Here is a 23,670-nt window from a genome sequence, read left to right on the forward strand (position 1 = left end):
TACCACTCTCGCATTTGTCTGAGGCAATTAGCTTAGCTTAGCATAAAGACTGGAGGCAAAGGGAAACAGCTAGCCTCTCTTCATCTGAAGTCCAACAACACACCTACCAGCACTTCTAACGCTCACTAATTAACATGCTGTGTAATCTGCACACAAAGAAATAGAAAAACAACAATTTAACAGAGGAGTCAGGTGCTGTGACTGTGGTGGGGGAATATTTAGAAACTTTGAGATAGCTGAGCACAGAGTGAGTCAATAAAACAAAATACTGAACTATTCCTTTAACCAAGAGGCTTTAAATACCTGAACCCCAACACTATTGAAGAAACATCCATTCTAATCATTGCTTACAGCAGATATTTATCTGAGAAATAAACCAACGGAGAATGGACCAAGCTGTGTGTACAGAGTGTGACACAATGAGAGTGAGTGTTAAGACGTGGCTGGGTGTTTTGTACTTTCAGTGCAGGTGCTGATGTTCAGTCTCGTCAGAGCAGCTCTCACCACAGCTTGTCAGCCATATAAATGGAAGTCTGCACAGCCAGCCAGGCTCAAGACTCCTGTTTCCTTCCCTCTGTGCTGGGTGCATGTCAGTAATTTTAGTCTCTGTGACAGGGGCTCTGTTTTGTGATCATAAGGGCATCTGTGCTGTATAATTTAGTGTGTGTGTACAGATGATGGATGATGAGAGAGGAGGAGAGCTACTTCTGCAGCATTATGTATTAAAGAGGTTCTTGGCTGCAGAGCAATATCCATTTACTGGCACTGACTGCTACACACTCAGATCTCTCTCTCTCTCTCTCTCTCTCTCTCTCTCTCACACACACACACACACACACACACAGGTGCTGGTTTTACTATATTCATGGGTCCCCATCACTTACATAATGCATTCCCCTGCCCCTTACCCTAACCTTAACCATCATAACTGAATGCCCTCCCCCAACCCTAAAACCAAGTCTTACCCCGCAAACAGCCATTTAAAGGTTATATATATGATATTTACTAGACCCTAGACCCACTAGATCCAGTCCCAACCATTAGCCCACACTAGCATTACTGAGATGCAAAGCTGGCATTAAGCCACAATATTGGTAACAGACATTGCTAACATTGTCAAGCTCCTGTAGCTATAACTAATGAAAACAGACATGTAAAAGTTCCACCTTTCCCTTCATGTCAATGTTTGAAGCTTTCTCAAGAACCGCTTGTCCAAACAACTTCAGTCGACTCTGCACTTCCTTCAGTCCTCAGCAACACACTAGTGAAGTCTGGAGTCAATCTGTTGAGCGGTGGTTGAGAAAATAGAAATAAAGACCGACAGAGATAAACCAAGTCATGCTTTATTTTACTGAGCCATGATTTAAATTATGTTGTTGTTTCTTGCTAACTTCCTTGGAAATTATGAACCTATAAAATAAAACATTAAGGAAATAAAAATGTTCTCGTCAGGCACAGGCACAGTCCAGTTCTCCACCTCTTCCCTCACCTCACCTGCCACTTTCAAAGCGAAACAAGTTTTGTTTTGTTTGTTCTCATGTTTATCACCCACATCCTGCAGCAGCCTCGGGGCTACACAGCTAATGACTGTTGACGCCATGCTCGACACACAGAGCTAACACAACAACACAGGGGAGGTGTGTTTGTAGCTTATCCAAACCACCAGGCCTGAGGCCAGCATTCAATCAAACCCCTGTTACTGCCGCTTAGAGCTTTTTAAAAGTACAACATCCATTATTCCCGGTTCGGTATCTACCTGTGGTGGACATCTGCTGAGCATGGTGACAGCACACATGGTTCACAAAAGGCAGTGCTGCTATTGATTAAAATTTCACACACACACACACACACACACACACACACACACACACACACACACACACACACACACACATCAATACAGAAGTGCTCACATGCAAAATCTTGGAAGTGTAGCCGGAGGTTGTTTCCCTCCCGGCCACTACATGGCACTGTGCCAACTCGCCGGGCACCCTGATCACTGGGCGGCGCCGTGCACACTGTTATATACAGGTGTGTGGGTGTACCTGACTCTCTTTTCTGCTCCAATCTCCTGTGGTGGCTGTGGTCTGGCGTGGCAGAGCCCGTTTGTTTGGCGTGGCCGCCATCGAGGCGCACAATATCCTCTATACAGGTAATGCGCTCTGCCAGTTCTCCTTTTTACATGTGTGCGTAACGGGCATATTGGTGATCTTTGTAGCGTGTCGCACGGCCGACTGCTGGGGCCGTGGGAGACGGATCGCTCCGCTGGAAGCCCTCTGGGTCCGGTAGCTCGTCCGTTGGTAGGTCGATGTTGTCTGCCTGTCCATCGAGTCTGTCACTCAGTTCCCAGCTGATTATTGTCATGTGTACCTGTAGGCTGCCGTGTAATTGAGCCGCGGCCTGTGGGGCTCTCTCTCTCCTCTGGGGCCTCATTGTTACATTGCAAGGTGAGGTGGAGGTCATTCGTTGGGCCCGCTATCGGCCACCACTCCCTGGATCTTCGCTGCTGTTTTGGCTCCCGTCTTTTGGACAACTGTGGCGACACCTGTTTTAAACGATTTTGTATAAATTTGTCTTCATTGGTTGCCTTAATGTGTGCCAAGGGCAACGTTTATTTAGGTTATATTTTGTTTGTTAGGAATTAATTTAGTTATTTGTATTTCTTTGCATTTGTTTTTTGTTTTGTTTTGTTATTTTATTTAAATATTTGTTTGTCCACACCAGTCTGTGTGGCACGAATGGCATGTTTTTATTAATGCTCCTCTTTGTCATTGGTCAGGTGCTGTGGGCCAAAGGCAGCAGTCCAATCCCTGGTGGCAGTGTTTTCTTCACGATTTCCTGTGTGCAGTGTCACGGGTGGTTTGTTTCAGGACCCCGTCCCCCTTTTTGGTTTCTCCTTGCCGCATGGTAAACCCCAGCCCTGTCCTCATCCTCATTCCCTGCCTATGTGCTAATTTTATCGTATTATTGTGTTGGGCTGGTGTGTGACACTTTAATTTTGTTTCTATATGTTTTTGATAGATTCCTTTTGTAAAATAAAACTCGTTTTCCTTAATTGAAAACCGTCTCTTGCCCCGTGGTATATTGAGAACCTGTGTGACCTTACTCCTTTAATAAAAGAAAGACACTTATCTTAGAATTTCCTGGGGGTGAAATTCCCCCGGGTGGCGTTGTCGCAACCGAACAAAAACAAAACCCGACCTCTCTCGCCACGCCACAGAAGCAAATTAAGTATCACACATTCAGACATGCACCAGGCCTGTTCTGTTTGTGTACTACACACAGGTTCTTATAGTACATTATAAATGACACCACCCCCACCTACTAACTCCAACTCCACCCCAATTAAGCTTACTGTGTCACTGACTATCCAACATTTTTCAGTGGAAGGACAGGTTACTATCAGAGCTAGTCAGCTGCTAACTGCTCAGGAAGAGCAAGAAACCACAAAGACACACAAAAGGGATAACCGAAGGCTGACAATAACCACTGCTTGTTTAGAGAACTATCAACTGGAAGAGGCAGAGCATCACTTCAGCACATCATGTGTTCACAGACATGGAGGGAGACAGCTGAACTGATCAGACCAGATTCAGACATTTGTGACTGACCCACAGCTGCTTGGTGAGCAGTAACAGAGGAGGAGAGGCTCCTCTAGGCTCAGGACAGCAGCCTGGAAATGAAGTAAAGGGAACAGCAGCAGTTGCTGCGGTAACACTTTCCATACTCATGGTTACTATCACTTTTTCAGAAAGGCAAGTTTGAACTAATTTAAACTAACAACTAATTTGTTCACATGACTTTGAACACAACCCATTATACCATTTGATAACCATATAATGCATAATTTAGTTGAATGCTAACATCAGTCTGCTAACATGCTGATGAAAAGTTCAGCATGTTTGTGTCACAGGCAGAGAGGAGACTGTAGAACTGTAGATGTGAAGACAGGGCTTGTACAGTTCTTATTCAAACCAAGAAACGTAAAGGCTTAAGAGATGGTGAGAGAGACACGGATCAAAAAGTCAAAGTGCAGGTAACAAGAAACACAAGGAAACATGAACAGGTGACCCAACAGAGCACTGGTGACAGCTTAAATAGGCTGGGATGATGAGGTAACTGGGAACAGGTGTGAGAGTGGGAGGGGAAGCACTGGTGTATGAGGACAGGTCAGCAAGTGGAACAGTGACCAGGAAACAAGTCCAATGGATGGAGAGGCAGGTCTGAAGGGGAGAACAAGGACATTGAGGAAAGGCTGGAGACAGGGACCAAGAGGGACTAGGAAGTGGACTGTGTGGACATTTAGTATGCTAATATTTGCTAATTAGCACTTAACACAGCTGAGGCTGGTAGTTTTGAACCCAGGTACTGAACCAATTGGTGGACATTGAGAGGATGTGGGTCTTACCCTGGGAACACACTGCCTGCTTTGCATGTGCGTGGCTGTGTGTCTGCTGCATCGCCGCTCCTGCCAGCTCTGTCTTTCGAACTAGAGTTTACAGGTTAATGGTTAAAGGTTAATGCTAACTATAGTGGAAGGTGTCAGTTTTATGTAATGGTGTTGGTTTGGTGTCACTATGACATCGACAGGTCTTTTTGCTGTCTGAATGTGTTGGTCACTCAGACAAAGTATGACTGCCAACCTGCACAGACGGACACATAGGAAAAGTTGCATCTTTATAATGTTTATAAAATGAAAACACTGTGTCTGACCTTCTTGTTTTAACTGAGTAAACTTTAACCATGAGTATTACTGAAGCTGTAAGACATGTGAATGTGTTTGTTCTGAGGCCAGTTTATTTCCGTGAGTGTGCACAGAGTACATCTGTATGCAGCTGGATGTCTGTCCACTTTAATGGAGATGCACAGTATTTGATTACCAGGCCCAGTCTCTTCAGATGACGCAGCCCATGGCTTCAGAAAACTATATTTTCCCATATATCCCTTCAACATTTCATATTATTACTCACTAACTCAATAAACATCAGTCTAACTGGTGCAATATGAGATGCCACCCTGAGACAATAAATCACATTCGTCAAATGCAATTTACTATTTGATGTTAAATGAGAACTGACATCATGACATGAAGTTTAAAGGGCAGCTTTGTGCACTCATTCTTAATTTGTGCAGAGTCTGGTCAGTTTTAAGTTGCCAGAAGATCTGCCACTCATCTGTATTACCCTAACCCTGAGAAGTTTCACTGTCCTATCAAAAGTACAGAGGACTCACGACATGCTGCTGTCGGGTTTCATAACAGCCAGAGGACAAGCTCTGTGCATTTGGCCAAAGAGAGTGGATGCTGCTCTGAGTTTTAACAAGGAAAGTTGAATATTTCATACATTTAGTCCTGCAGAGGTTGCAGCATTGGGGGAGGTAAAGAGAGCAGGCAGCTGGAGGTCAGTTACAGGACAATAAGTAAGTCAGTATTGAGAGCAAACAACGCTGACACAGAGCCTGAGGATCACACTGTTAAATGTCAGTATTGGGTTTCAGCTCAGTGCAACAGCTTACAGTATGACTGTTAAAACCAAGAGCCTTAAAACCTCAAGGTTTTGTAAAACAGAAGTTATGTGTCAAGGTTGCTAGGCAACAGAAGCCACACTTTGCTTGAGTTTCAGAATAAAGTGGACATACTAACTGATAACTAGTACTATGAATTCTTTAGTTATGAAATAATTTAACTCAAACGCTGTAAGTATAAAATGAAGTGTTGAAATTTTATATCCAAAAGGTCAAAGGTCAACTTCACTGTGACATCATAGTGTTCTGTAAAAACAGTTCTGGGCCCATCTTCACAAAGCATCTTAGGCCGCGTTCAGACTGCAGACGAATCTGATTCAAATCAGATTCCTACTCAAATCCGATTTTTAGGGCTGACTGTCCACACTGTTTTTAGCAAGTGTCCAAATCGGATATAGCTCTGTTCACACTGTGCCACATTATTGACTGATCTGACAGGTTGCTGTAGTAACGGAGCGTCTGACGTCATATAATTGCGACAGTGACAACAACAACAATAACAACAACAACAAACATGATGGAGGCAGGTCACCTCAGTATATTGGCCTTATCACTGTCCAGTAGAGGTGCAGAACGTCTCAGACACACTAGACATTTGCAACACCACAGGAGGCTGGTAGGATTAAACACAACAATGCTTCGTGCTGCACTCACTGCTGGAGTTTCTGTGCAGCGACGAGTGTGGTGCCACCCGAAGAGCTATGACTGGTGGGAAAATGTAGTCCTAGGCGATGACCAATGGCTTGCGAATTTCAGAATGTGCCAAGCAACGTTTAATATGCTCACTGATCGCCTATGACCAAGGCTCACACGCCTGGACACGCACCTCAGGCCGGCATTAGTGGTGGAGAAACGCGTCGCAGTTGCCCTGTGGTGGTTGGCCACAGGGTCAGGGTACCGCACCATTGCGCACCTTTTTGGCATCGGTAAGGCAACGGTGTGCGTGGTCGTCCGTGAGGTGTGTACCGCCCTGACTGCTCTGCAAAAAGAGTACATCAAGATCCCTGTGGGAGATCACCTGCAGCGCATCGTCCGGGGCTTCCTAACACACTGGGTCTGGCGTTGCATAGAGTGATGTCATGGACAGTGAAAACCGATCTAAGTGTTTGGAGCTGTTCAGACTGAGACGCATCTGTCAGACTTCAAAAGAGCCATCCAGTTCCAATCTGGATGGGCTAAAAATCGGATTTTGGCTGGCAGTCTGAACGCGGCCTTAAGGTTAGAAGTTTTTCCTAACCTGCCAATTCAGGAGAAACTCCTAAAAGTAATGGGCATGTCAGTTCTAACTTTAGGACTCCTCATTTTTTTGACTAAGAGTAATTCAAAAAGACACTTAAAGCTAAAAGTAGCACCTAAGTCTGGGAGAATTTAGAAGCAGTGGAGAGGACGCCTAACTCACTGAGACCAGATCACAAAGAATCATAACGGGCTGCGGTCACCTCACAACGCTGCGCTGCTTGGCAATGAGGAAAATGCTGACAACCTGGAGCTCAGAAATAAAGCAGCTTCATGACAATAGGTCTACCAGGTGTGATCGGTGCCACAGATGGAACACATGTAACAATTGTTGCACCATCACAAGATGAGGATGATTATTATTTGTAAACAGGAGGAAAATAATCACACCATCAACACACACATTGTATAAGATGCTTCTACAGTTCTAGATGTTGTTGCAGAGTGGATCCACACACGATTCATGGATCTTAATGGAGAGTGTCCTGAGGCAGCTATTTGAAGGATCATATTCATCATGTGTGTCATGTGTCAACCCACAGCAGGTACAACAGGTGGATCATAGGCTCTCAGTAAGATTATTTTTCCCATTGAGTGAACTGAATGTAAGTTTTTATTGTAAAGTTAAATTCTCCAGGTCGAAACAGAATCCACTACTTTTGTAAACAGCAGGTAATCTGTAATTATTTCATTTGTTGCTATTTATTTCTGTGTATTTTTTAGTATTACTGCAGTATGTTTTGCATTGCATTTTCACCAACAAAGACCGGTCTTTCATCAACCAATCCCTGTGGTTCTTGCAAGCACGCTTGTCCATAGTCCAAGTCAGCCACAGGAACAGAGTTGCACTCTTAGGATTTTTTTTTTCCTAAGTAAAAGTTGGTCCCAGCAGCTTTGTGAAGAGGATTTAGGAGAAAACTTTTAGTTAGATAATTTTAGTACGACTTAGGGGTACTTTTTGTGGTAAGACAAAATACTTTGTGAATATGGGCCCAGTAACTGTATCTCTATTTCAAGCAACGTTCCCTCCACCGACCAAAAGGAGGTGATTTTAGTCTTATGGATTCATGTCCAGACCTGAGATCATTATCAACCAACTTCATCAGCTCTAAGGCTCTAAAAATTTTGCTGTTTTTCTCAAACGTGACCTTCCATAAGTTAGTTGGTCTCCATCCATTCTCACACAATGTTACCAGCACTGTTCCAGAGAACAGTAGCAGGGAGGGAGCTGGGGCCGAGATTCCTATTGAAGACAGCAGTAATTGCAGCACTTTAGAACTGCGCTGAGATGGAGTCATAAAGAGTAATTCATTCACAAACACACACACACACGCACACAGATATTATTGCTCTGGGAGACAGAGAGTCTGGCCAGGAGAGAAAAGAAAGGAGGTAAACAAATAAATGACAAAGGGATGGAGGGATTACAAATAACCGGACTGGACGAAGCAGAGGAGGAGGAGGAACAGGTATAAGGACAGGAGCTGAAGAGAAATATGGAAAGAAGAAAGTCATTCAGTTGAGGACGTGTAGAGGAGGGTTGACTGTCCTTCCTCTCCTGCCTTCAAAGTCAGCGAGATGAAATGAGGTGAGCAGAAAAGGAAGGTGAGGGAGAAATAAGAGGGGGAGGAGGAGGAGGGAAAGGTTAGAGTTGTAATTAACCTTCAGAGTCAGCATTGCTCCAGAATAAACACCCCGACTTTCTGTAACACTACAGCTTTGTTTAACCTTGTCTGCAGCTTTCTCTGCACTTTGCTGCCGCAGGTTTTATTTTATCACACACGGCCCCACACACTGACCCTTGTCACCTGTCTTGAATGCACTCTTGCTCTATGTACAGTGCAGACATGGCAACCTTGGGAAAACACTGTGAGTACTATAATACTGTAATCCTTAGTTCACATGATTCCACACTACTTTGCTTTGCACTGGTCATTTCCCTTCTCACCAACACATCAACAAGTTATTCAACATATGATTCAGCTCTGAGGAAAACAACACAATCAGGCTGAACCCCGATTTTTGACTTGCAGGGACCATTTGTACAAATCACTTACACTGGACTATGTTATCATATAGTGGGAAAGTCAAAAGTTTCAGTACAGCTGCTTAAAACCATTGTTTTGATGATTAATATTTTATTGTATGATAGGTGTGCTGATACAAACTGATAACCAGTTAATTTCATTAAATCATTTAATAAAAAGAATTAATTTTGTATATTGTAAGATATGTTTAAATTTTCAGGTACAGAAACTAATGATGTGATGTAAAACACTGTGAGTCAGTGTCCACATCTATCATCATGTTTATCTTAGTGTGCACACCAACCATCAACCTCCAGGTGTGCAACATGAAGCATCAACAGTGAAGAGCTAAAAACTGCAGTTCCTCTAATGACCACTAGAGTCTGGCTCCAACAGTGAGTCAGTCCCCATAGACTCCCATGTTCAAATGTCCAACTTTACAGCAGAAATAAACATGTTTACAGCCTGGGACAAAAACTGTTCTGGTCTCTAGAACTAATTTCCTCCTCCCCTTCATGGCTGCCACAAGCGTGGCACCTAAGTCTCAGCTCCACACACGCCCCACCTCCATGTTTGGATTAGCCGGGAGTAAGGAGTGGAGTCAGGAGCTGCCAAGATGGAAATGTGAAGCAGTTCACTTTGAGCTTCAAAACTGCTCAGTTAATGTCAAAGTGAGAACTGAGGTCTGTACTATGAAGCAGGATCTGAGGTTATTGATGTAACTTCAGGTTTAACATGGTAAATCACCATGGTAACTGATGCTGAACTCCTAACCTGCTCTGGGGCAGGTTAACTAAAGAGGATCAGATCAAAACCTGTCAACAGCAAAACTACTGACCAATCAGATACCTGGAAAAACTGAATCATCATTTCTACAGGAAAGAGTTTAAAATGAATTGATTAATAATGAAGATCAATAGATAAAAAAGGAAATCCAAGACACTCTTCTTTTTCAAAGATATAAAAAGCCTTTATTCTAATGGCTATTTCATAATTGAAGGTTTAAAAACATGTAGTCTACAAGTGCAAATAAGTTGAGAAGCAACCCACGCATAGCAGCACAGACACCCTGTTTTTAAACCTTCAATTATGAAATAGCCATTGGAATAAAGGCTTTTTATATCTTTGAAAAAGAAGAATGCCTTGGATTTCCTTTTTTTCCTACTGATTTTGAGTCCCTGACCCCAAAGAGCACCTTCGACACATTTCTTTTTTTGAACTTCCTGAGCACTTTGGACTCTTTTTGTCTAAAAAGGTCAGTAGATATTTGTATAAATCAGTGGGTTTGTTCTGCTGTTGGAGTCTTTCCATGTGTCCACTCTGGTCATAAAACAGAGCCTCTAACAAACAGAGGAGAGTTTATCACTAAATAACTACATCAGAACTATTAGAGCTTCATCTGAACTGAACACTGATGTCTTTAATTATAACAATGATCCACACACTGTTCAATATTTCATGATTATGGCTCATGGTTGTTTGTCCCCACAACTCAGACTAGTTTCAGATTACATCCCTGTTCATCCAGAGTCATATCAAATATGAACCATCTGTGTGAAACTTTGTCATCATTGCTGTGTGAAGTCTTGAGTAATGGCTAAAAAGTGTTTTGTGAGGTCACTGTGACCTTGACCTTTAGCCACCAAAAACTAGTCAGTTTGCTCTTGAGTCCAAGTGACTGTTTTTGCCAAATTTGAAGAAATTCCCTCAAGATGTTACAGAGATATTATGTTCACAAGGCCAAAATCGTGTTTTGTGAGGTCACACTGACCTTGACCTTTGACCTCTGACCTCCAAAATCTAATCAGTTTGTCTTTGAGTCCAAGTGAACGTTTGTGCAAAATGTAAAGAAATTCCATCAAAGTGTCAGACGGAAAACCCGAAAACAATATTCCTCTGGCCCTGGATATCATTGGTGCAGAGGCATCATAAACATTTCAGTCACACTGACCTCATCACACATCAACTACGTCAGTAAGAAACTTCACAATAATTCATGCACTTATCCTCAGTCTGAGCCATTAGGTAACTCAGGTGTGTGGCCTTCCAGAGGCTACGTCTCCGAGACGACTGATTCAGGCCTGCTAACATATGATTGGCTGAAAGGTTGGGGGACTATCTGGAGGCTCACATCATCTATAAATATCACACTTACTGCACACACAGAGGAGAGAGCACATCAGAGCTGTCAGTCCACACCTCGAGCCTGGGTGTAAATGTGGAGTTTCAGATGACTCCCTGTCCTCTGTTGTCTGAGCTGCAGCACAGAACTTCATGTTGTCCAGGCCAACACGTTTTGTATAAATACATCTCACCAAAAAAGAGACATCAGCAGCTTTTTCACCACCAGAGTGTCAGTAACAGGTAGTAAACTAACCAGCCAGCAGCTGCAGTGATTTAAACTGAAAACCTAGCTATAGCTAGCTAACACCACCAGCCTGACATGATTAGATCGTTAACAGTGATGCATCACTGGATCAGCAGCATGTTACTGTTGTGGCAGGTCAAAGTGGAGCTGGTTTTACCTGTGAAATCAAGGTGAAAAGGGAAACTGCAGCACTGGTAGGACGACTGAATATAAACATGATGATGTTTTTCATCACGTCATTTCCAAAAGTTGACTCTCTTTTAGTCTTTGATCTGTCACTGTGTATAGTTCTTATTAAATTATAAATACAGATCATATGTTAATAAACCATTCAGTTAACAGCATTAAAAAGTCCTCTGTGTTTTGGAGGGGTGACTGGGTTGTTGTGTCCCTACCAGAGACCAAACCTACGCCCTTGTGCTGATGGATGTCAAATGAAAATGTTAGCATGGAGATGTCTTCAGTGGTGGTATGACCATGTAGCATGCTGGACAAAATGTACACAGTAATGATTCAGTGTAAGGTGCTTCTGATCAGGTGCCAATCCTCTGTTTGCATTTTGGCCGTCGCCATCTTGGTTTTTTGGAGCCAGAAGTGACCATCTTTGGACAAGAGGGTGGAGCTGGGGAGGAGTGAGGGGTGGATCTGACTGGAGAACCAAGGACACTCAGCACGCCCACCTACACCAGCAACCTGACTGCACCAGGCTCCTAGATGCACCGTGGGAAGCCACTGCTAACAAAGTTAGCTTTCATAATTCAAGGTAGTTCAAGTAGCTAACTGTATACATGTCCACATTTGGCCCTTTAAAACCTGTGGTGCTGGGCCCAACTTCATTTCAATACTCTAACCATCCTCTCAGGGACCTCATAGATCCTGGTGTTCTGCTCTCACTGTTACCCAACAATATCTTCATGATGCCATCAGACAGCTGCTTATAAAGACCGCAACAGCACCTTTTGAACATCTGTTTGCCAGAACTCGTGATGAGGAGGAGAGAGATGACCAAGAGAGAGCAGACCATCTGCATGACCACCAAACCAGCCCGAGAGGAAAGGAGAGAAAACGACCACGGTTGAAGGTCTTGGCACAGTTCAGGCTGCGTCAATGGAGGCAGAGAGTTTTCAGTCTGTTCATCACAAAGGTCACAAATCACCTGAGCCTATTGACCCACTCTGCTTCCTGAAAGGTGAGTTGTAAAAGAAGTCATGTCAGGTGTTTGTGAGGAGCTGTGAAGATTTTTTTTAAATTAGCCTATGGCAGACGTATCTCTAATGTTTTACAGGATAAATAACCTATTTCCTGGTATAATACAGGAGCAGTCACTGTAGTAGAGCCATGAGGAAGGTGATTTGCCACAGGCCATTGGGATGTTCTACATTTAACTAAATGTATTGACTTAGATACAGATGATTTCATTGCACAGTATTTGAAATGCTGCAGTAAAAATACGAAATGTTAACTTTGAGTGATCATTGACTTGATGTATAACAGAGCTCCACCATTAGAGAAAGCTCAGAGGATGGAATCTGTCTCATCTTAACAGATTATCAAAACATCAAATTACCTTAACAAATGTCTTTTTAAAAAACTTTTCTTCTTCACAGCTGAAATTCAAGCTGCATGTGAACTTTATGTTCATTCTAATGTCTGTTGATGTCGTTCTTTTCCCTTACTAATTATCAAGAAACCCAAATAATACACTAAAGCAGCCAGGTTGGAAACATACATACATACATATTTCTTTGCACATATTTGTTGTATTTTGTGTTGTTTGAAATATGACTCATGCGTTTGGAGGGTTGCTGAAGTTAAACCTTAAAACGCCAGCAAACGCCATGTTTCCCACATGCTCACAATAAAGATGAGCTAAGCATTAAAGAAATGTCATCACTTTAAACAGCAGCAGATGAATCTCATGACTGTCTCCACTGTAGCTGCTCTGCTGGACACAGACTGCATTTTAAATGTCTGCTCTGAGCTTTGGATGCTCCATCTACCCATTATCCTGCTGCCCACACACACACACACACACACACACACACACATACCTTCAAACAGCCTCGGAGCACTTTTAAACATTGTTTTGGTCTCACAGGCATCAGTGTGGTGATGTTTTTTATTTCTCTGTTTATTTCTCTCTGTTAGAAATGGGCTGAATGGGGCAGTCAGAGCCATCTGTTACTGCTGAGGCTGATAGCTGCTGTAATGGGCTGGGACCACTCTGCATGCACACACACACACACACACACAAAATTCATAGGTAAGGTGGTTGAAATGTTCTTCATCATTGGACGATGGTACAGCCCAAGCACAGAACCTGGCGAAATGATTGGATGACAGTGGAGAGGCGGGGCCTCAGTGTGACGAGGAGGTAAGGCTGAACTTGAACTTGTTCAGACTGCCAGCCAAAATCCGATTTTTAGCCCATCCAGATTGGAACTGGATGGCTCTTTTGAAGTCTGAACAGTCACAAATCACATGAAATCCGATTTTTGGAAACCAGATCGAGACCACCTTTGGGAGGTAGTTTCAGATCGCATTTGGACAGATGCGTCTCAGTCTGAACAGCTCCAAACCTCAGATCGGTTTTGACTGTCCGTGACGTCACTCTACGCGACGCCAGACCCAGCTCTTCGGGTGGCACCACACTCGTCGCTGCACAGAAACTCCGGCAGTGAGTGCAGCACGAAGCATTGTTGTGTATAGTCCTACCAGCCTCCTGCGGCGTTGCAAATGTCTAGGGCAGGGGTGCCCAATACATCGATCGTGATCAACTGGTCGATCGCAAGAGGAGTGCAGGTAGATTGCACGGAACTCCCAATGAAGTTGAGGAAAAAATGTAGATTGCACGGCATTAAAAGAAGTAGATTCTACTTCTTTTAATGCCGCGATCGACATATTGGGCACCCCTGGTCTAGTGCATCTGAGATGTTCTGCACTTCTACTGCACAGTGATGAGGCCAATATACTGAGGTGACCTGCCTCTATCATGTTTGTTGTTGTTGTTGTCGCTGTCGCAATTATATGACATATATCAGACGTTCCGTTACTACAGCAACCTGTCAGATCAGTCAATAATGTGGCACAGTCTGAACAGAGTCATATCCGATTTGGACACTTGCTAAAAACAGTGTGGACAGTCAGCCCTGAAAATTGGATTTGAGTAGGAATCTGATTTGAATCAGATTCGCCTGCAGTCTGAACGCGGCCAAAAGCTTCATCAGTGTTAACGAAGCACTAACACAAACAGCTGAAGGTGTTTATCAGTAGCAGAACAGCATGTGAGTGTTTCACTGGATGTGACCATGTTGATTTTGATGTGTAACCACATACACGACCTTGGGGACGTCTCAGTGACTCATGTGGATGATGTCAACACGATGGATGATGTGTTGGAGGTGGGAACTTTAACCACACATGCAATTGCCAAACAAACCACTTTGTCTTCTACCTCTAAGACTTTTCTAGAGTAAAACCACAAACCTAAAGGAAAACACCTTTAAAATACAAAAATACAAAATACAAAAAAAAGAAAGAAAGTGTTGCTACACAGGAAGTCCTCCGGGACACTAGGAGGAGTGATGGACTTGATCTGGATCAGCAGCAGTGTTACAGATACTTTTCCTGCCCATCAGGCTTTATGTGCCTAACATAACCCTTTATTAAGTTTGCAATTTTTTTCAAGGAAGAAAGTAACCATTTACGTTGTGAATATGTGATCATGTCAAACTTTGCAACGTTTTTGGCGATGTGAGGGCCTCGTCATTTGAGACCGCTCCCCCTGAAACGATGGCATACGCTGACCGGACATCATCTCAGGAGCTGGACTGTGAGCTGCTGTGGTGACTGCTGGTCTCACCCGGCAGCTGACGGCAGGAAAATCCCCACTAAAGCTGCTGTTCTTACCAAAATTTTCCAACCTCTGGCAAACACCCACAAAAATCACTTATAGCAGCTTATAACCTAATAAGCTCAGGTCGGCTGGTTAACGCTCCCATACAAGATCATTTTTTAACAACTATTGACTGAATGAAGAATATTCTGAAAACCAGTTCTGTACAATTAGTTCTGTGTTTTCTTTTTCCATGTACTCTCATGAAGAATTATACCTTTAAGTTGACAAAGCCTTAAACAAATGACTTCATCTACAACCTGCTGCTTGGATGAAAAAAATTTTTTTAAAGCTACAAAAAGATGAAAACTAAGCATGGTCTCATCCTCAGGAATCTGACAGTTTGTAAGCTTTGTTTAAAGGAGACATTTAGTATCATTGTGAAATGAAAAATTTGAAAACCAACATCAGTACAGCTTTAACACAGTATACTGCCAGAACCCTGAAACCCCTTCAGCTTAATTATCATCAACTTCTCTTCATCCTCAGGCCCTGAGATCTTTGTTGTGACACCTGGTTCACATCACCTGATGTTTCTTTAAATGTCAACGTGTCTCTAACCCACAACCACAAACTCCAGGGACCAGATGATTCATGACTAAAACTATGTGTACACACAAATCAGAAATATGCAAACACATTCTTTTGTCTTTTATCTCTCTCACTGAGAAATTGGGCGCACATGCATGAGCCTCATTTCCACTCCCATAACTCACCATAAATGAGTGGGTGAAGACTCTCCCTTAATCAGTCTGCAGACAAAGACACTGTCTGCACCTCAAGTTATCAGACATGACACAGAAAACAATGACAAAAACCTTCACTGATTGTGAAATTGAGGTGCTTGTTGGAAAAACTGAAAAAAGAAACAGTGTATTTGGTGGTCTTAGTTCTGGGATCACAAACAGACACAAACATACAGAATGACAAAAGGTAACAGAGACCATCAACTCTCTGAGTTCTAAGAGAATGACTCTGGAAGAAGTATAAAAAAATAGATTACAAACAGAAGACAAAAACATGCATCAGCATACACAAAGAAAACCAGAGGACAACAGGAGGAGAGCCTGCTTCATCATGCATGGTGAACATGTAAATCTGGACGACCACGAGGGACAGACAGACGCACAGAAGGAACATTGTTGGTTTTATTAAGACAGGTCAATTATTCTAAACAGACTTTTTTATTAAAACGAAATGTTCCATAGATTCAGGCGACGACCACAGAGGCTTCCCACGCACACAGGATGAGGGTGAAGAGGCTGCATCTACTGCCGGTGCACAAACTGTACCAAACCCTGCAGGTCGGCTGTGTGTGTGTGTGTGTGTGTGTTGAAGTCACAGAGAGACGTTGTTAATGTAATCTACAACCCTACAGTGGAGCTGAGAGACATACAGATTGTTATGTCTGACATATGTAGCACGTTACAGGACTTGGTAAAAAATTTCAATTAAACTGGCTGTTTAAAGCCTGCTCATGTGGGACCCTGTGATTCTGATGGTCATCAGGTCACAGATGCTCTGGGGGGAGGGGGACATCAATCATTGGTGCCACATTGCACTGTCTGTGGATTAATGAATGGTGTCAATAGCAGAACACAGGGGGTAGCTGCTGTCCCCTACAAAAAGAGGCGCACCACAGATGAAGAAAAAAAATGTCTGAATCAAATCCTTGCATTAACACATTAAAAACATAAGTGTTAACATATGCTTCCACTGTCACAAATCCATTACTGCTCCAGCTTGCAGCTTCCTCCCAGCACTGCTTTGAGAGAGTATAAATGAGTCATGGTTGAGCCTGGCCATTCAGCCCCGACTTTTGTTAGAATCATTTGTGTGTCACAGATTATCTGGATATTGACAGAACAACAGTGTTTTCTGTTCACAAACACATATCCACACCCCTGAGGAGCCCTTAATGAAACCTGTGCAGTCGATTCCTCTGCTCAGGTTTGGAAAAGCAGACATTGCTGCTCACGGTATTTTGATGTTGGCTTGCGCACCTGCATCGTACGATCATTTGCTGTGACGTCTTCATCAGGTTCCAGACAGGCATACAAAACTGTGATGAGTAAATACTCAAATAGTCTGGAAACAGCTCACAGAATGACTCACAGCAAATAATGAGGATATAATATTAGAGGAAAGGAAAGGAGACATTGATTCAGTTCAATTCAATTTATTTGTACAGCATCGAATCATAATCTACATTATCTCGAGGCACTTTACAGGGTAAGGCCAAGAAAAACCTGATAGTTACCACAAAGTGCAGCACTTGGCGACAGGGGGGAGGAAAAACTCCCTTTAACAGGAAGAAACCTCCAACAGAACCGGGCTCAGACTCGGGGGGTCTGCCTTGACCGGTTGAGTTTAAAAGGAGAAAGAGGGGGTGGGGGGAGAGGAGAGTAGAAAAAAAGAGAGAGAGAGAGAGAGAGACCAGGAACAGCTGTATATACTATAGGTAATGGTGTTATCAGTAATAGAGTTTGAGCATACAAACACAATTCTTTCTATTTATGAATTGTCAGTTGTTTTTGCTTTGTAAAGCTTTGTAATATAAGTATCAATGAAATTTTAAATTCTGCATCTCCTCTTTTTTTCCCATTTTAACTTCATTGTATCTTTAACTTTTTCGAGCGATGATGAGGTGATCACAGTCTCACTGCACTGCCTGTTCATAAATACCAGTTCATGTGTAAGAAAAGGTGTTTACATACAACCAGACTCCAGTCCTGCCTGTATCTATAACATAAGAGCCGATCATTCCAAACCATTCACTTACTTTTGAATGCCTCTGTATCTCCCCCGGCTCCCAGAGAAAGCTGGGAACGTGGCTTTCATCACCTACATTGGAACATCCTACAACACATCAGAGACTTTAAAGATATATTTGTCTAAGCTCACGTCTCTCTCTCCGTAGCTTCATATTTCTCAGTTTATTGATGCTGCTTTTCCATGTTAACATCTGACTGCGTTGGATTGTTTTTAAATTGTTTTATCCTGTTTCTTTAATCAATCACTGTGAAACACCTGTATTGTTCTCTTTTGAGATAACATGGCTGTTAGGTTCCCTATAAGGTTAGGACCCCGGAGCAGAGACGCACAGAGACACGAGAGTGGGAACTGAAGACTTCTTTAATAATACTAGCCAAAAACAGTCCAACAAGCAGGCAAAGGAAGCAGGAGGCTGGCTGGCAGGAGAATGGCAGAGACACGGAGCGACGGAGAACCTGGAGACTGGGTAGCCGGGGAACAGCATGCCGGGAGAGAGCATGGAATAATCTGGCACTGATACCCCTTTTCCACCAAACTGGTTCCAGGGCTGGTGCTAGTGCTAGAGCTGGTTCGTGGTTGGTTCAACTGCGAACCGGTTTGCTTTTCCACAGGCGGGTGCCAGCCAGAGAGCCATGTCATCGCTTCAATGTATACGTATACGTCACGTCACGTCATTTCCTCAATAGAACAAGTGCCAAATTCAATCACCACAACAAAGATGGAGGACTACGTTGCGGTCATACCTGTCAAGTATCCCGTTTTGGCCGGGAAAGTCCCGTATTTTACCCTTCTTTCCCGCCGTCCTCCCGTACTAGTAATTTCCCGTAAATATCCCGTATTTTAACCTGCGTTATTAAAAAATAATAATACCGGGCCCGGGCGGAGTTAAAAAAAAAAAAAAAAAAAAAAAAACAACATCCCCTGACCTCTGCCCTGAGCTCTGTCACTAGCTGTTGGCTTTTCGAGCCTTTCTTGGGGAGCAAAATTTGGCGATCCAGCAAGTAAATACTGCTCGACGATTATGCAGCGAACAGCGATCACGCTCGAGAAGACGGTCAATAATCCCGCCCCCGCTCGCTGACGTAAGCCCGAAGCCCCCAACGTAATGTGGTTCTTTCTACTGGCCCAGCAAGGAGTTGGTGCTTGCCTAGCACCGGTTTTGAGAGCCAGGAACCGGTGCTTTGTCTGTGGAAAACCAAAGAACTGGTGCTAAGTCTGGCTCTAGCTCCGAACCAGCCCTGGAACCAGTTTGGTGGAAAAGGGGTATGAGTGAGTGATGAACCGGGGGTTTTAAACTGGCTTAATGAGTGATGGGCTGCAGGTGGGTCAGGCTGCCAGTGCTGCACCACGCCCCTGCCACACACAAGCTCTGCAGGGAAAACAAAAGGGAGGGGGAACAGAAAGAACAAAAAGTGCAACAACCAAAACATACAACTCAAAACCGTAACAATGGCACCTCAAAGCTCCAGCAGCAGTAGGGAATAACAGATTCTTAATCCACTCAGCAGGAAGCTGAGTGGGGAAGAGGTGGGCAGAAAGAAACTGTGTAGGATGTAGTAAAGAGATCTCAGCTGTGTAATATTACTTTCCCTTTCCGGTCTAGCAGCCATGAGGTAGGCAGCATACTATAGGAGCTCCTCGATCATCAAGAAAACGGCGTATTTTACTTGAGAGATTGTTTTTGTCAGGTCCCACAAAGTGGCAGGCAAGAACCCAATAGCACGACACAGAAACAGTTCAGGTGAAGGAACGGTGTTTAATAACAAGCCGAAGTCAAACCAGGTAGTCAATCCACGTAGCAAACAAATCCAGTAGGAGCAGGCAAAAGGGAAGGTCCAAAGTCCAAAAGGTAGGTCAAAACAGGAACAGAATCAGAATCAGACGGGATGCTGGAGAGCTAGGTAAACACACTAGACAATCTGGCAAAGAACTGAGGGAAATGGACCGGTATATATACTAAGGGCTGATTAGCTGATGAGGAGCAGGTGAGTGAGGGGGCGGGGCAGGCCAGGCCAGGTGAATGAAATCAGCAGGTAATGCAGAGCAGGAGGGAGTGGCAGAGTCTGAAATCACAAGAGAGTTAGTGTGGCAAAACAGGAAACAGACAAATGAAAAACTAAAGCCTGGCTGAAGTTGTGACAGTTTTATATTAACAGAAGAAGTTTTATAGGCATTTACAATATGCCCAAATCAAAACAAAAACATGTTTCACAGACGAGGGAAAGAGCTCAAACAGCCGAGGAAGAGTCGGTCAAGGACGACACAATTAGCCCTCCTGACATGGCGGAGCTACAGGTGGATGCAGACACGAGATACGAGAAGACATTAAGGCAACGAACAGTAGAGTCAAGGAAGCTGAAATGCGAATTTCAGAGACCGAAGAAAGAGTGCAGGGGCTGGAAGAAGCTACGAGGGAACTGCTAAAGCTACAGGCTAAGTTGGAAGAAAAGCGAACAGATCAAGAGGGAAGGGCAAGACGGGAGAACATAAGAATCCATGGCGTAGAGGAAGGGTCGGAGAGCAACTCCACATCGATGATAACATTCGTAGAAAATCTGTTGAGGGAGAAGTTGGGGCTGCCTCCCACCCACGACCTGAAGATCGAGCGGGTGCATTGCGCACTGGGACCGAAGCCCCCGGCCCAGGCTCCCTCGAGATCGATAGTTGTTAAGTTCTCCAGCAGCAAAACTAAATAAGAAATCCTGAAACTGGTATGGCGGAAAAAGGGGTTTCTACACCAGGAGAGAAGAGTTTTTGTGGACCACAACTATGCACCGGAGACCCTCAAGAAATGCCGGGAATACGCGGAGGCGAATGTTCTACGAGGGAGAGACGTGCCTGTACAACTCTGCAGAGGAGGCCACGACGGTCATGGTGAAGAGAGGTTTGTCCGTGACGATATATAAACCACTGGCGAGCTGGGCTGATAGAGTGGAAAACCTGATGTGGCGCAAAGTCCGGTCCCCGAGAGGAGCGGAGCAGCAGCCGGAGGCTCCGTGGGATGGTTTCAAAAAGAGACTGGACTCAGAAGGACTGACCCCGCTGAACTTGTTATGTCTCGGCGTGGCTTAGTAGTAGTGGCTGTGAAACAAACGATGAATAAACCACTACCATGGGAGGTGTTTGGGTTAGGTTAATGACATTAATAATATAACATATATGATCAGGGAAGATCTGACTAAGCTAAAAGCATGGACCATTTTGAAAACTTAAAGGAGGGCTCTCCACATTTGGAGATGAATGGAGAATTTCCCTCCGAGCCAGCAAATCATCCCGGCTCCTCCAGGGTCACAAACAAGACCCCAAAACAGGAAGTTCATCTTGAGACATTGGCAAAATGTTTTAAGTTCATGTTTGCTTGGGACTGTTCTAGTCATGTTCTTTTTTGTGTTCGTGTTCTTATAATGTTTGAGTGGAGGGGGGAAGGTAAGATTAAAAGCGACACTTAATTTTATAATGGAAAGTCTTAGAATTCCGCTTAGATTGGCTTCTTACAATGTGAAGGGCGTACTTAGTAAAATTTTGGGCAAAATGAAAAAAGACGAGGTAGATATAATATTCCTGCAAGAGACCCACTTAACCGATTCTGAGCACGCTAAACTTAAAAGGCAGGGCTTTAACCAGGTTTACTCATCGTTCTATAAAACAGGACACAGAAGGGGAGTGGCAACACTGAAATCGAAAAGAGTAATTTTTGAAAAGATATCAGAAATCTCTGACAAAGAAGGAAGGTATAATATGCTTGTAGGAAAATTAGAATCAGAATCAGAATCAGTTTTATTGCCAAGTATGTTTTCACATACAAGGAATTTTTTCTGGTGATTGGTGCAATTGATCAGCAACAGTGGGGCTCTCTAGCCTTGTTGATAAGGCTAATAGCAGATGGGAAGAAGCTATTTTTGTGGCGAGAGGTTTTGGTCCTGAAGGACCGCAGCCTCCTGCCAGAGGGGAGTGTCACAAAGAGTTTGTGTCCAGGGTGGGAGGAGTCAACTACAATCTTCCCTGCACGCCTCAGAGTCCTTGAGGTGTACAGGTCCTGGAGGGACGGAAGATTGCAGCCAATCACCTTCTCAGCAGAGTGGATGATACGCTGCAGTCTGTTATTGTCCCTCTCCGTGGCAGCAGCGTACCAGATGGTGATGGAGGAGGTGAGGATGGACTCAATGATGGAGGTGTAGAAGTTCACCATCATAGTCCTTGGCAGGTTGAACTTCTTCAATTGCCTCAGGAAATACATCCTCTGCTGAGCTTTTTTGATGAGGGAGCTGATGTTTAGCTCCCATTTGAGATCCTGTGTGATGGTGGTTCCCAAGAAGCGAAAATGCTCCACGGTAGCCACGGGGGAGTCACACAGGGAGATGGGGGTGGGTGGGGCTGGGCTCTTCCTGAAGTCCACTATCATTTCCACTGTCTTCAGAGCGTTTAGCTCTAGGTTGTTCTGCCTGCACCAGGTCACCAGACGCTCAGTCTCCCACCTGTAGGCAGACTCATCGCCATCAGAGATGAGTCCAATGAGAGTGGCGTCGTCTGCAAACTTCAGGAGCTTGACAGACTGATGGCTGGAGGTGCAGGTGTTGGTGTACAGGGAGAAGAGCAGAGGAGAAAGAACGCAGCCTTGCGGGGATCCAGTGCTGATGGTCTGGGAGTCAGACACGTGCTTTCCTAGCTTCACGTGCTGCCTCCTGTCAGACAGGAAGTCGGTGATCCACCTGCAGGTGGAGTCAGGCACGCTCAGCTGGGAGAGCTTGTCCTGCAGCAGAGCCGGGATGATGGTGTTGAAGGCAGAGCTGAAGTCCACAAACAGGATCCTGGCATAGGTCCCTGAGGAGTCCAGGTGCTGGAGGATGAAGTGGAGAGCCATGTTGACGGCGTCATCTACAGACCTGTTGGCTCTGTAGGCGAACTGCAGGGGGTCCAGGAGTGGGTCAGTGATGGATTTGAGATGGGACAGGACAAGGCGCTCAAATGATTTCATGACCACAGAGGTCAGGGCAATGGGTCTATAGTCATTTAGACCTGTGGGCCTTGTTTTTTTGGGGACAGGGATGATGGTGGAGGATTTGAAGCAGGCTGGCACGTGGCAGGTCTCCAGTGAGGTGTTGAAGATGTCCGTGAACACTGGAGACAGCTGATCAGCACAGTGCTTCAGGGATGATGGAGAGACAGAGTCAGGACCGGCTGCTTTGCGGGGGTTCTGCTTCTTAAAAAGCCTGTTGACATCTCTCTCCAGGATAGAGAGAGATGTTCCTTTGGTAGGGGAGGAGGGGGGTTCTGATGTGGCTCTGATGTGGAGGTTAGTGTCAGGCTTGTCCCACTGTCTTTCAAAGCGGCAGTAGAACTCATTCAGATCGTTGGCCAGACGGAAGTCGTTAGTGGAGTGGGGGGGTTTAGGTTTGTAGTTTGTGATCTTTCTGAGCCCTTTCCAGACAGAAGCAGAGTCATTGGCTGAGAACTGGAGCTGAAGTTTCTAAGAGTACAGTCGTTTAGCTTCTCTCACCACTTTGCTAAACCTGTACTTGGACTCTTTAAACCTGTCCCTGTCCCCACTCCTGAAAGCTTCCTCCTTTTGCCTCCTGAGCTGACTGAGCTTAGCTGTGAACCAGGGTTTGTCATTGTTATAACTCACCCTGGTGTGTGATGGGATACAGCAGTCCTCACAGAAGCTGATGTATGACGTCACAGCCTCTGTGAACTCATCCAGACTGTTGGAAGCAGTCCTGAACACTTCCCGGTTAGTGCAGTCCAAACATGCCCGCAGATCCTCTATGGCTTCACTGCTCCACTGCTTCGATGTCTTCACAACAGGTTTACACAGTTTTAGTTTCTGCCTGTATGTGGGAATCAGG

At 44.4% G+C, this 23,670-nt stretch overlaps 1 long non-coding RNA gene across 1 annotated transcript; it reads left to right on the forward strand.

Moving 5' to 3' along the window:
• Positions 1-2,009: 2,009 nt before the first annotated feature.
• On the forward strand, positions 2,010-3,984 carry LOC139615144 (uncharacterized). Its single transcript, XR_011687240.1, has 4 exons — positions 2,010-2,152; positions 2,219-2,300; positions 2,377-2,447; positions 2,780-3,984. It is a non-coding gene; the product is annotated as an uncharacterized lncRNA (long non-coding RNA).
• The last annotated feature ends 19,686 nt before the right edge of the window (positions 3,985-23,670 follow it).

Source organism: Trachinotus anak, unplaced genomic scaffold (genome assembly GCF_046630095.1).
Source record: "Trachinotus anak isolate AG129_WGS33_773 ecotype Australia unplaced genomic scaffold, CSIRO_AGI_Tana_v1 ptg000042l, whole genome shotgun sequence".
Classification (NCBI taxonomy): domain Eukaryota; kingdom Metazoa; phylum Chordata; class Actinopteri; order Carangiformes; family Carangidae; genus Trachinotus; species Trachinotus anak.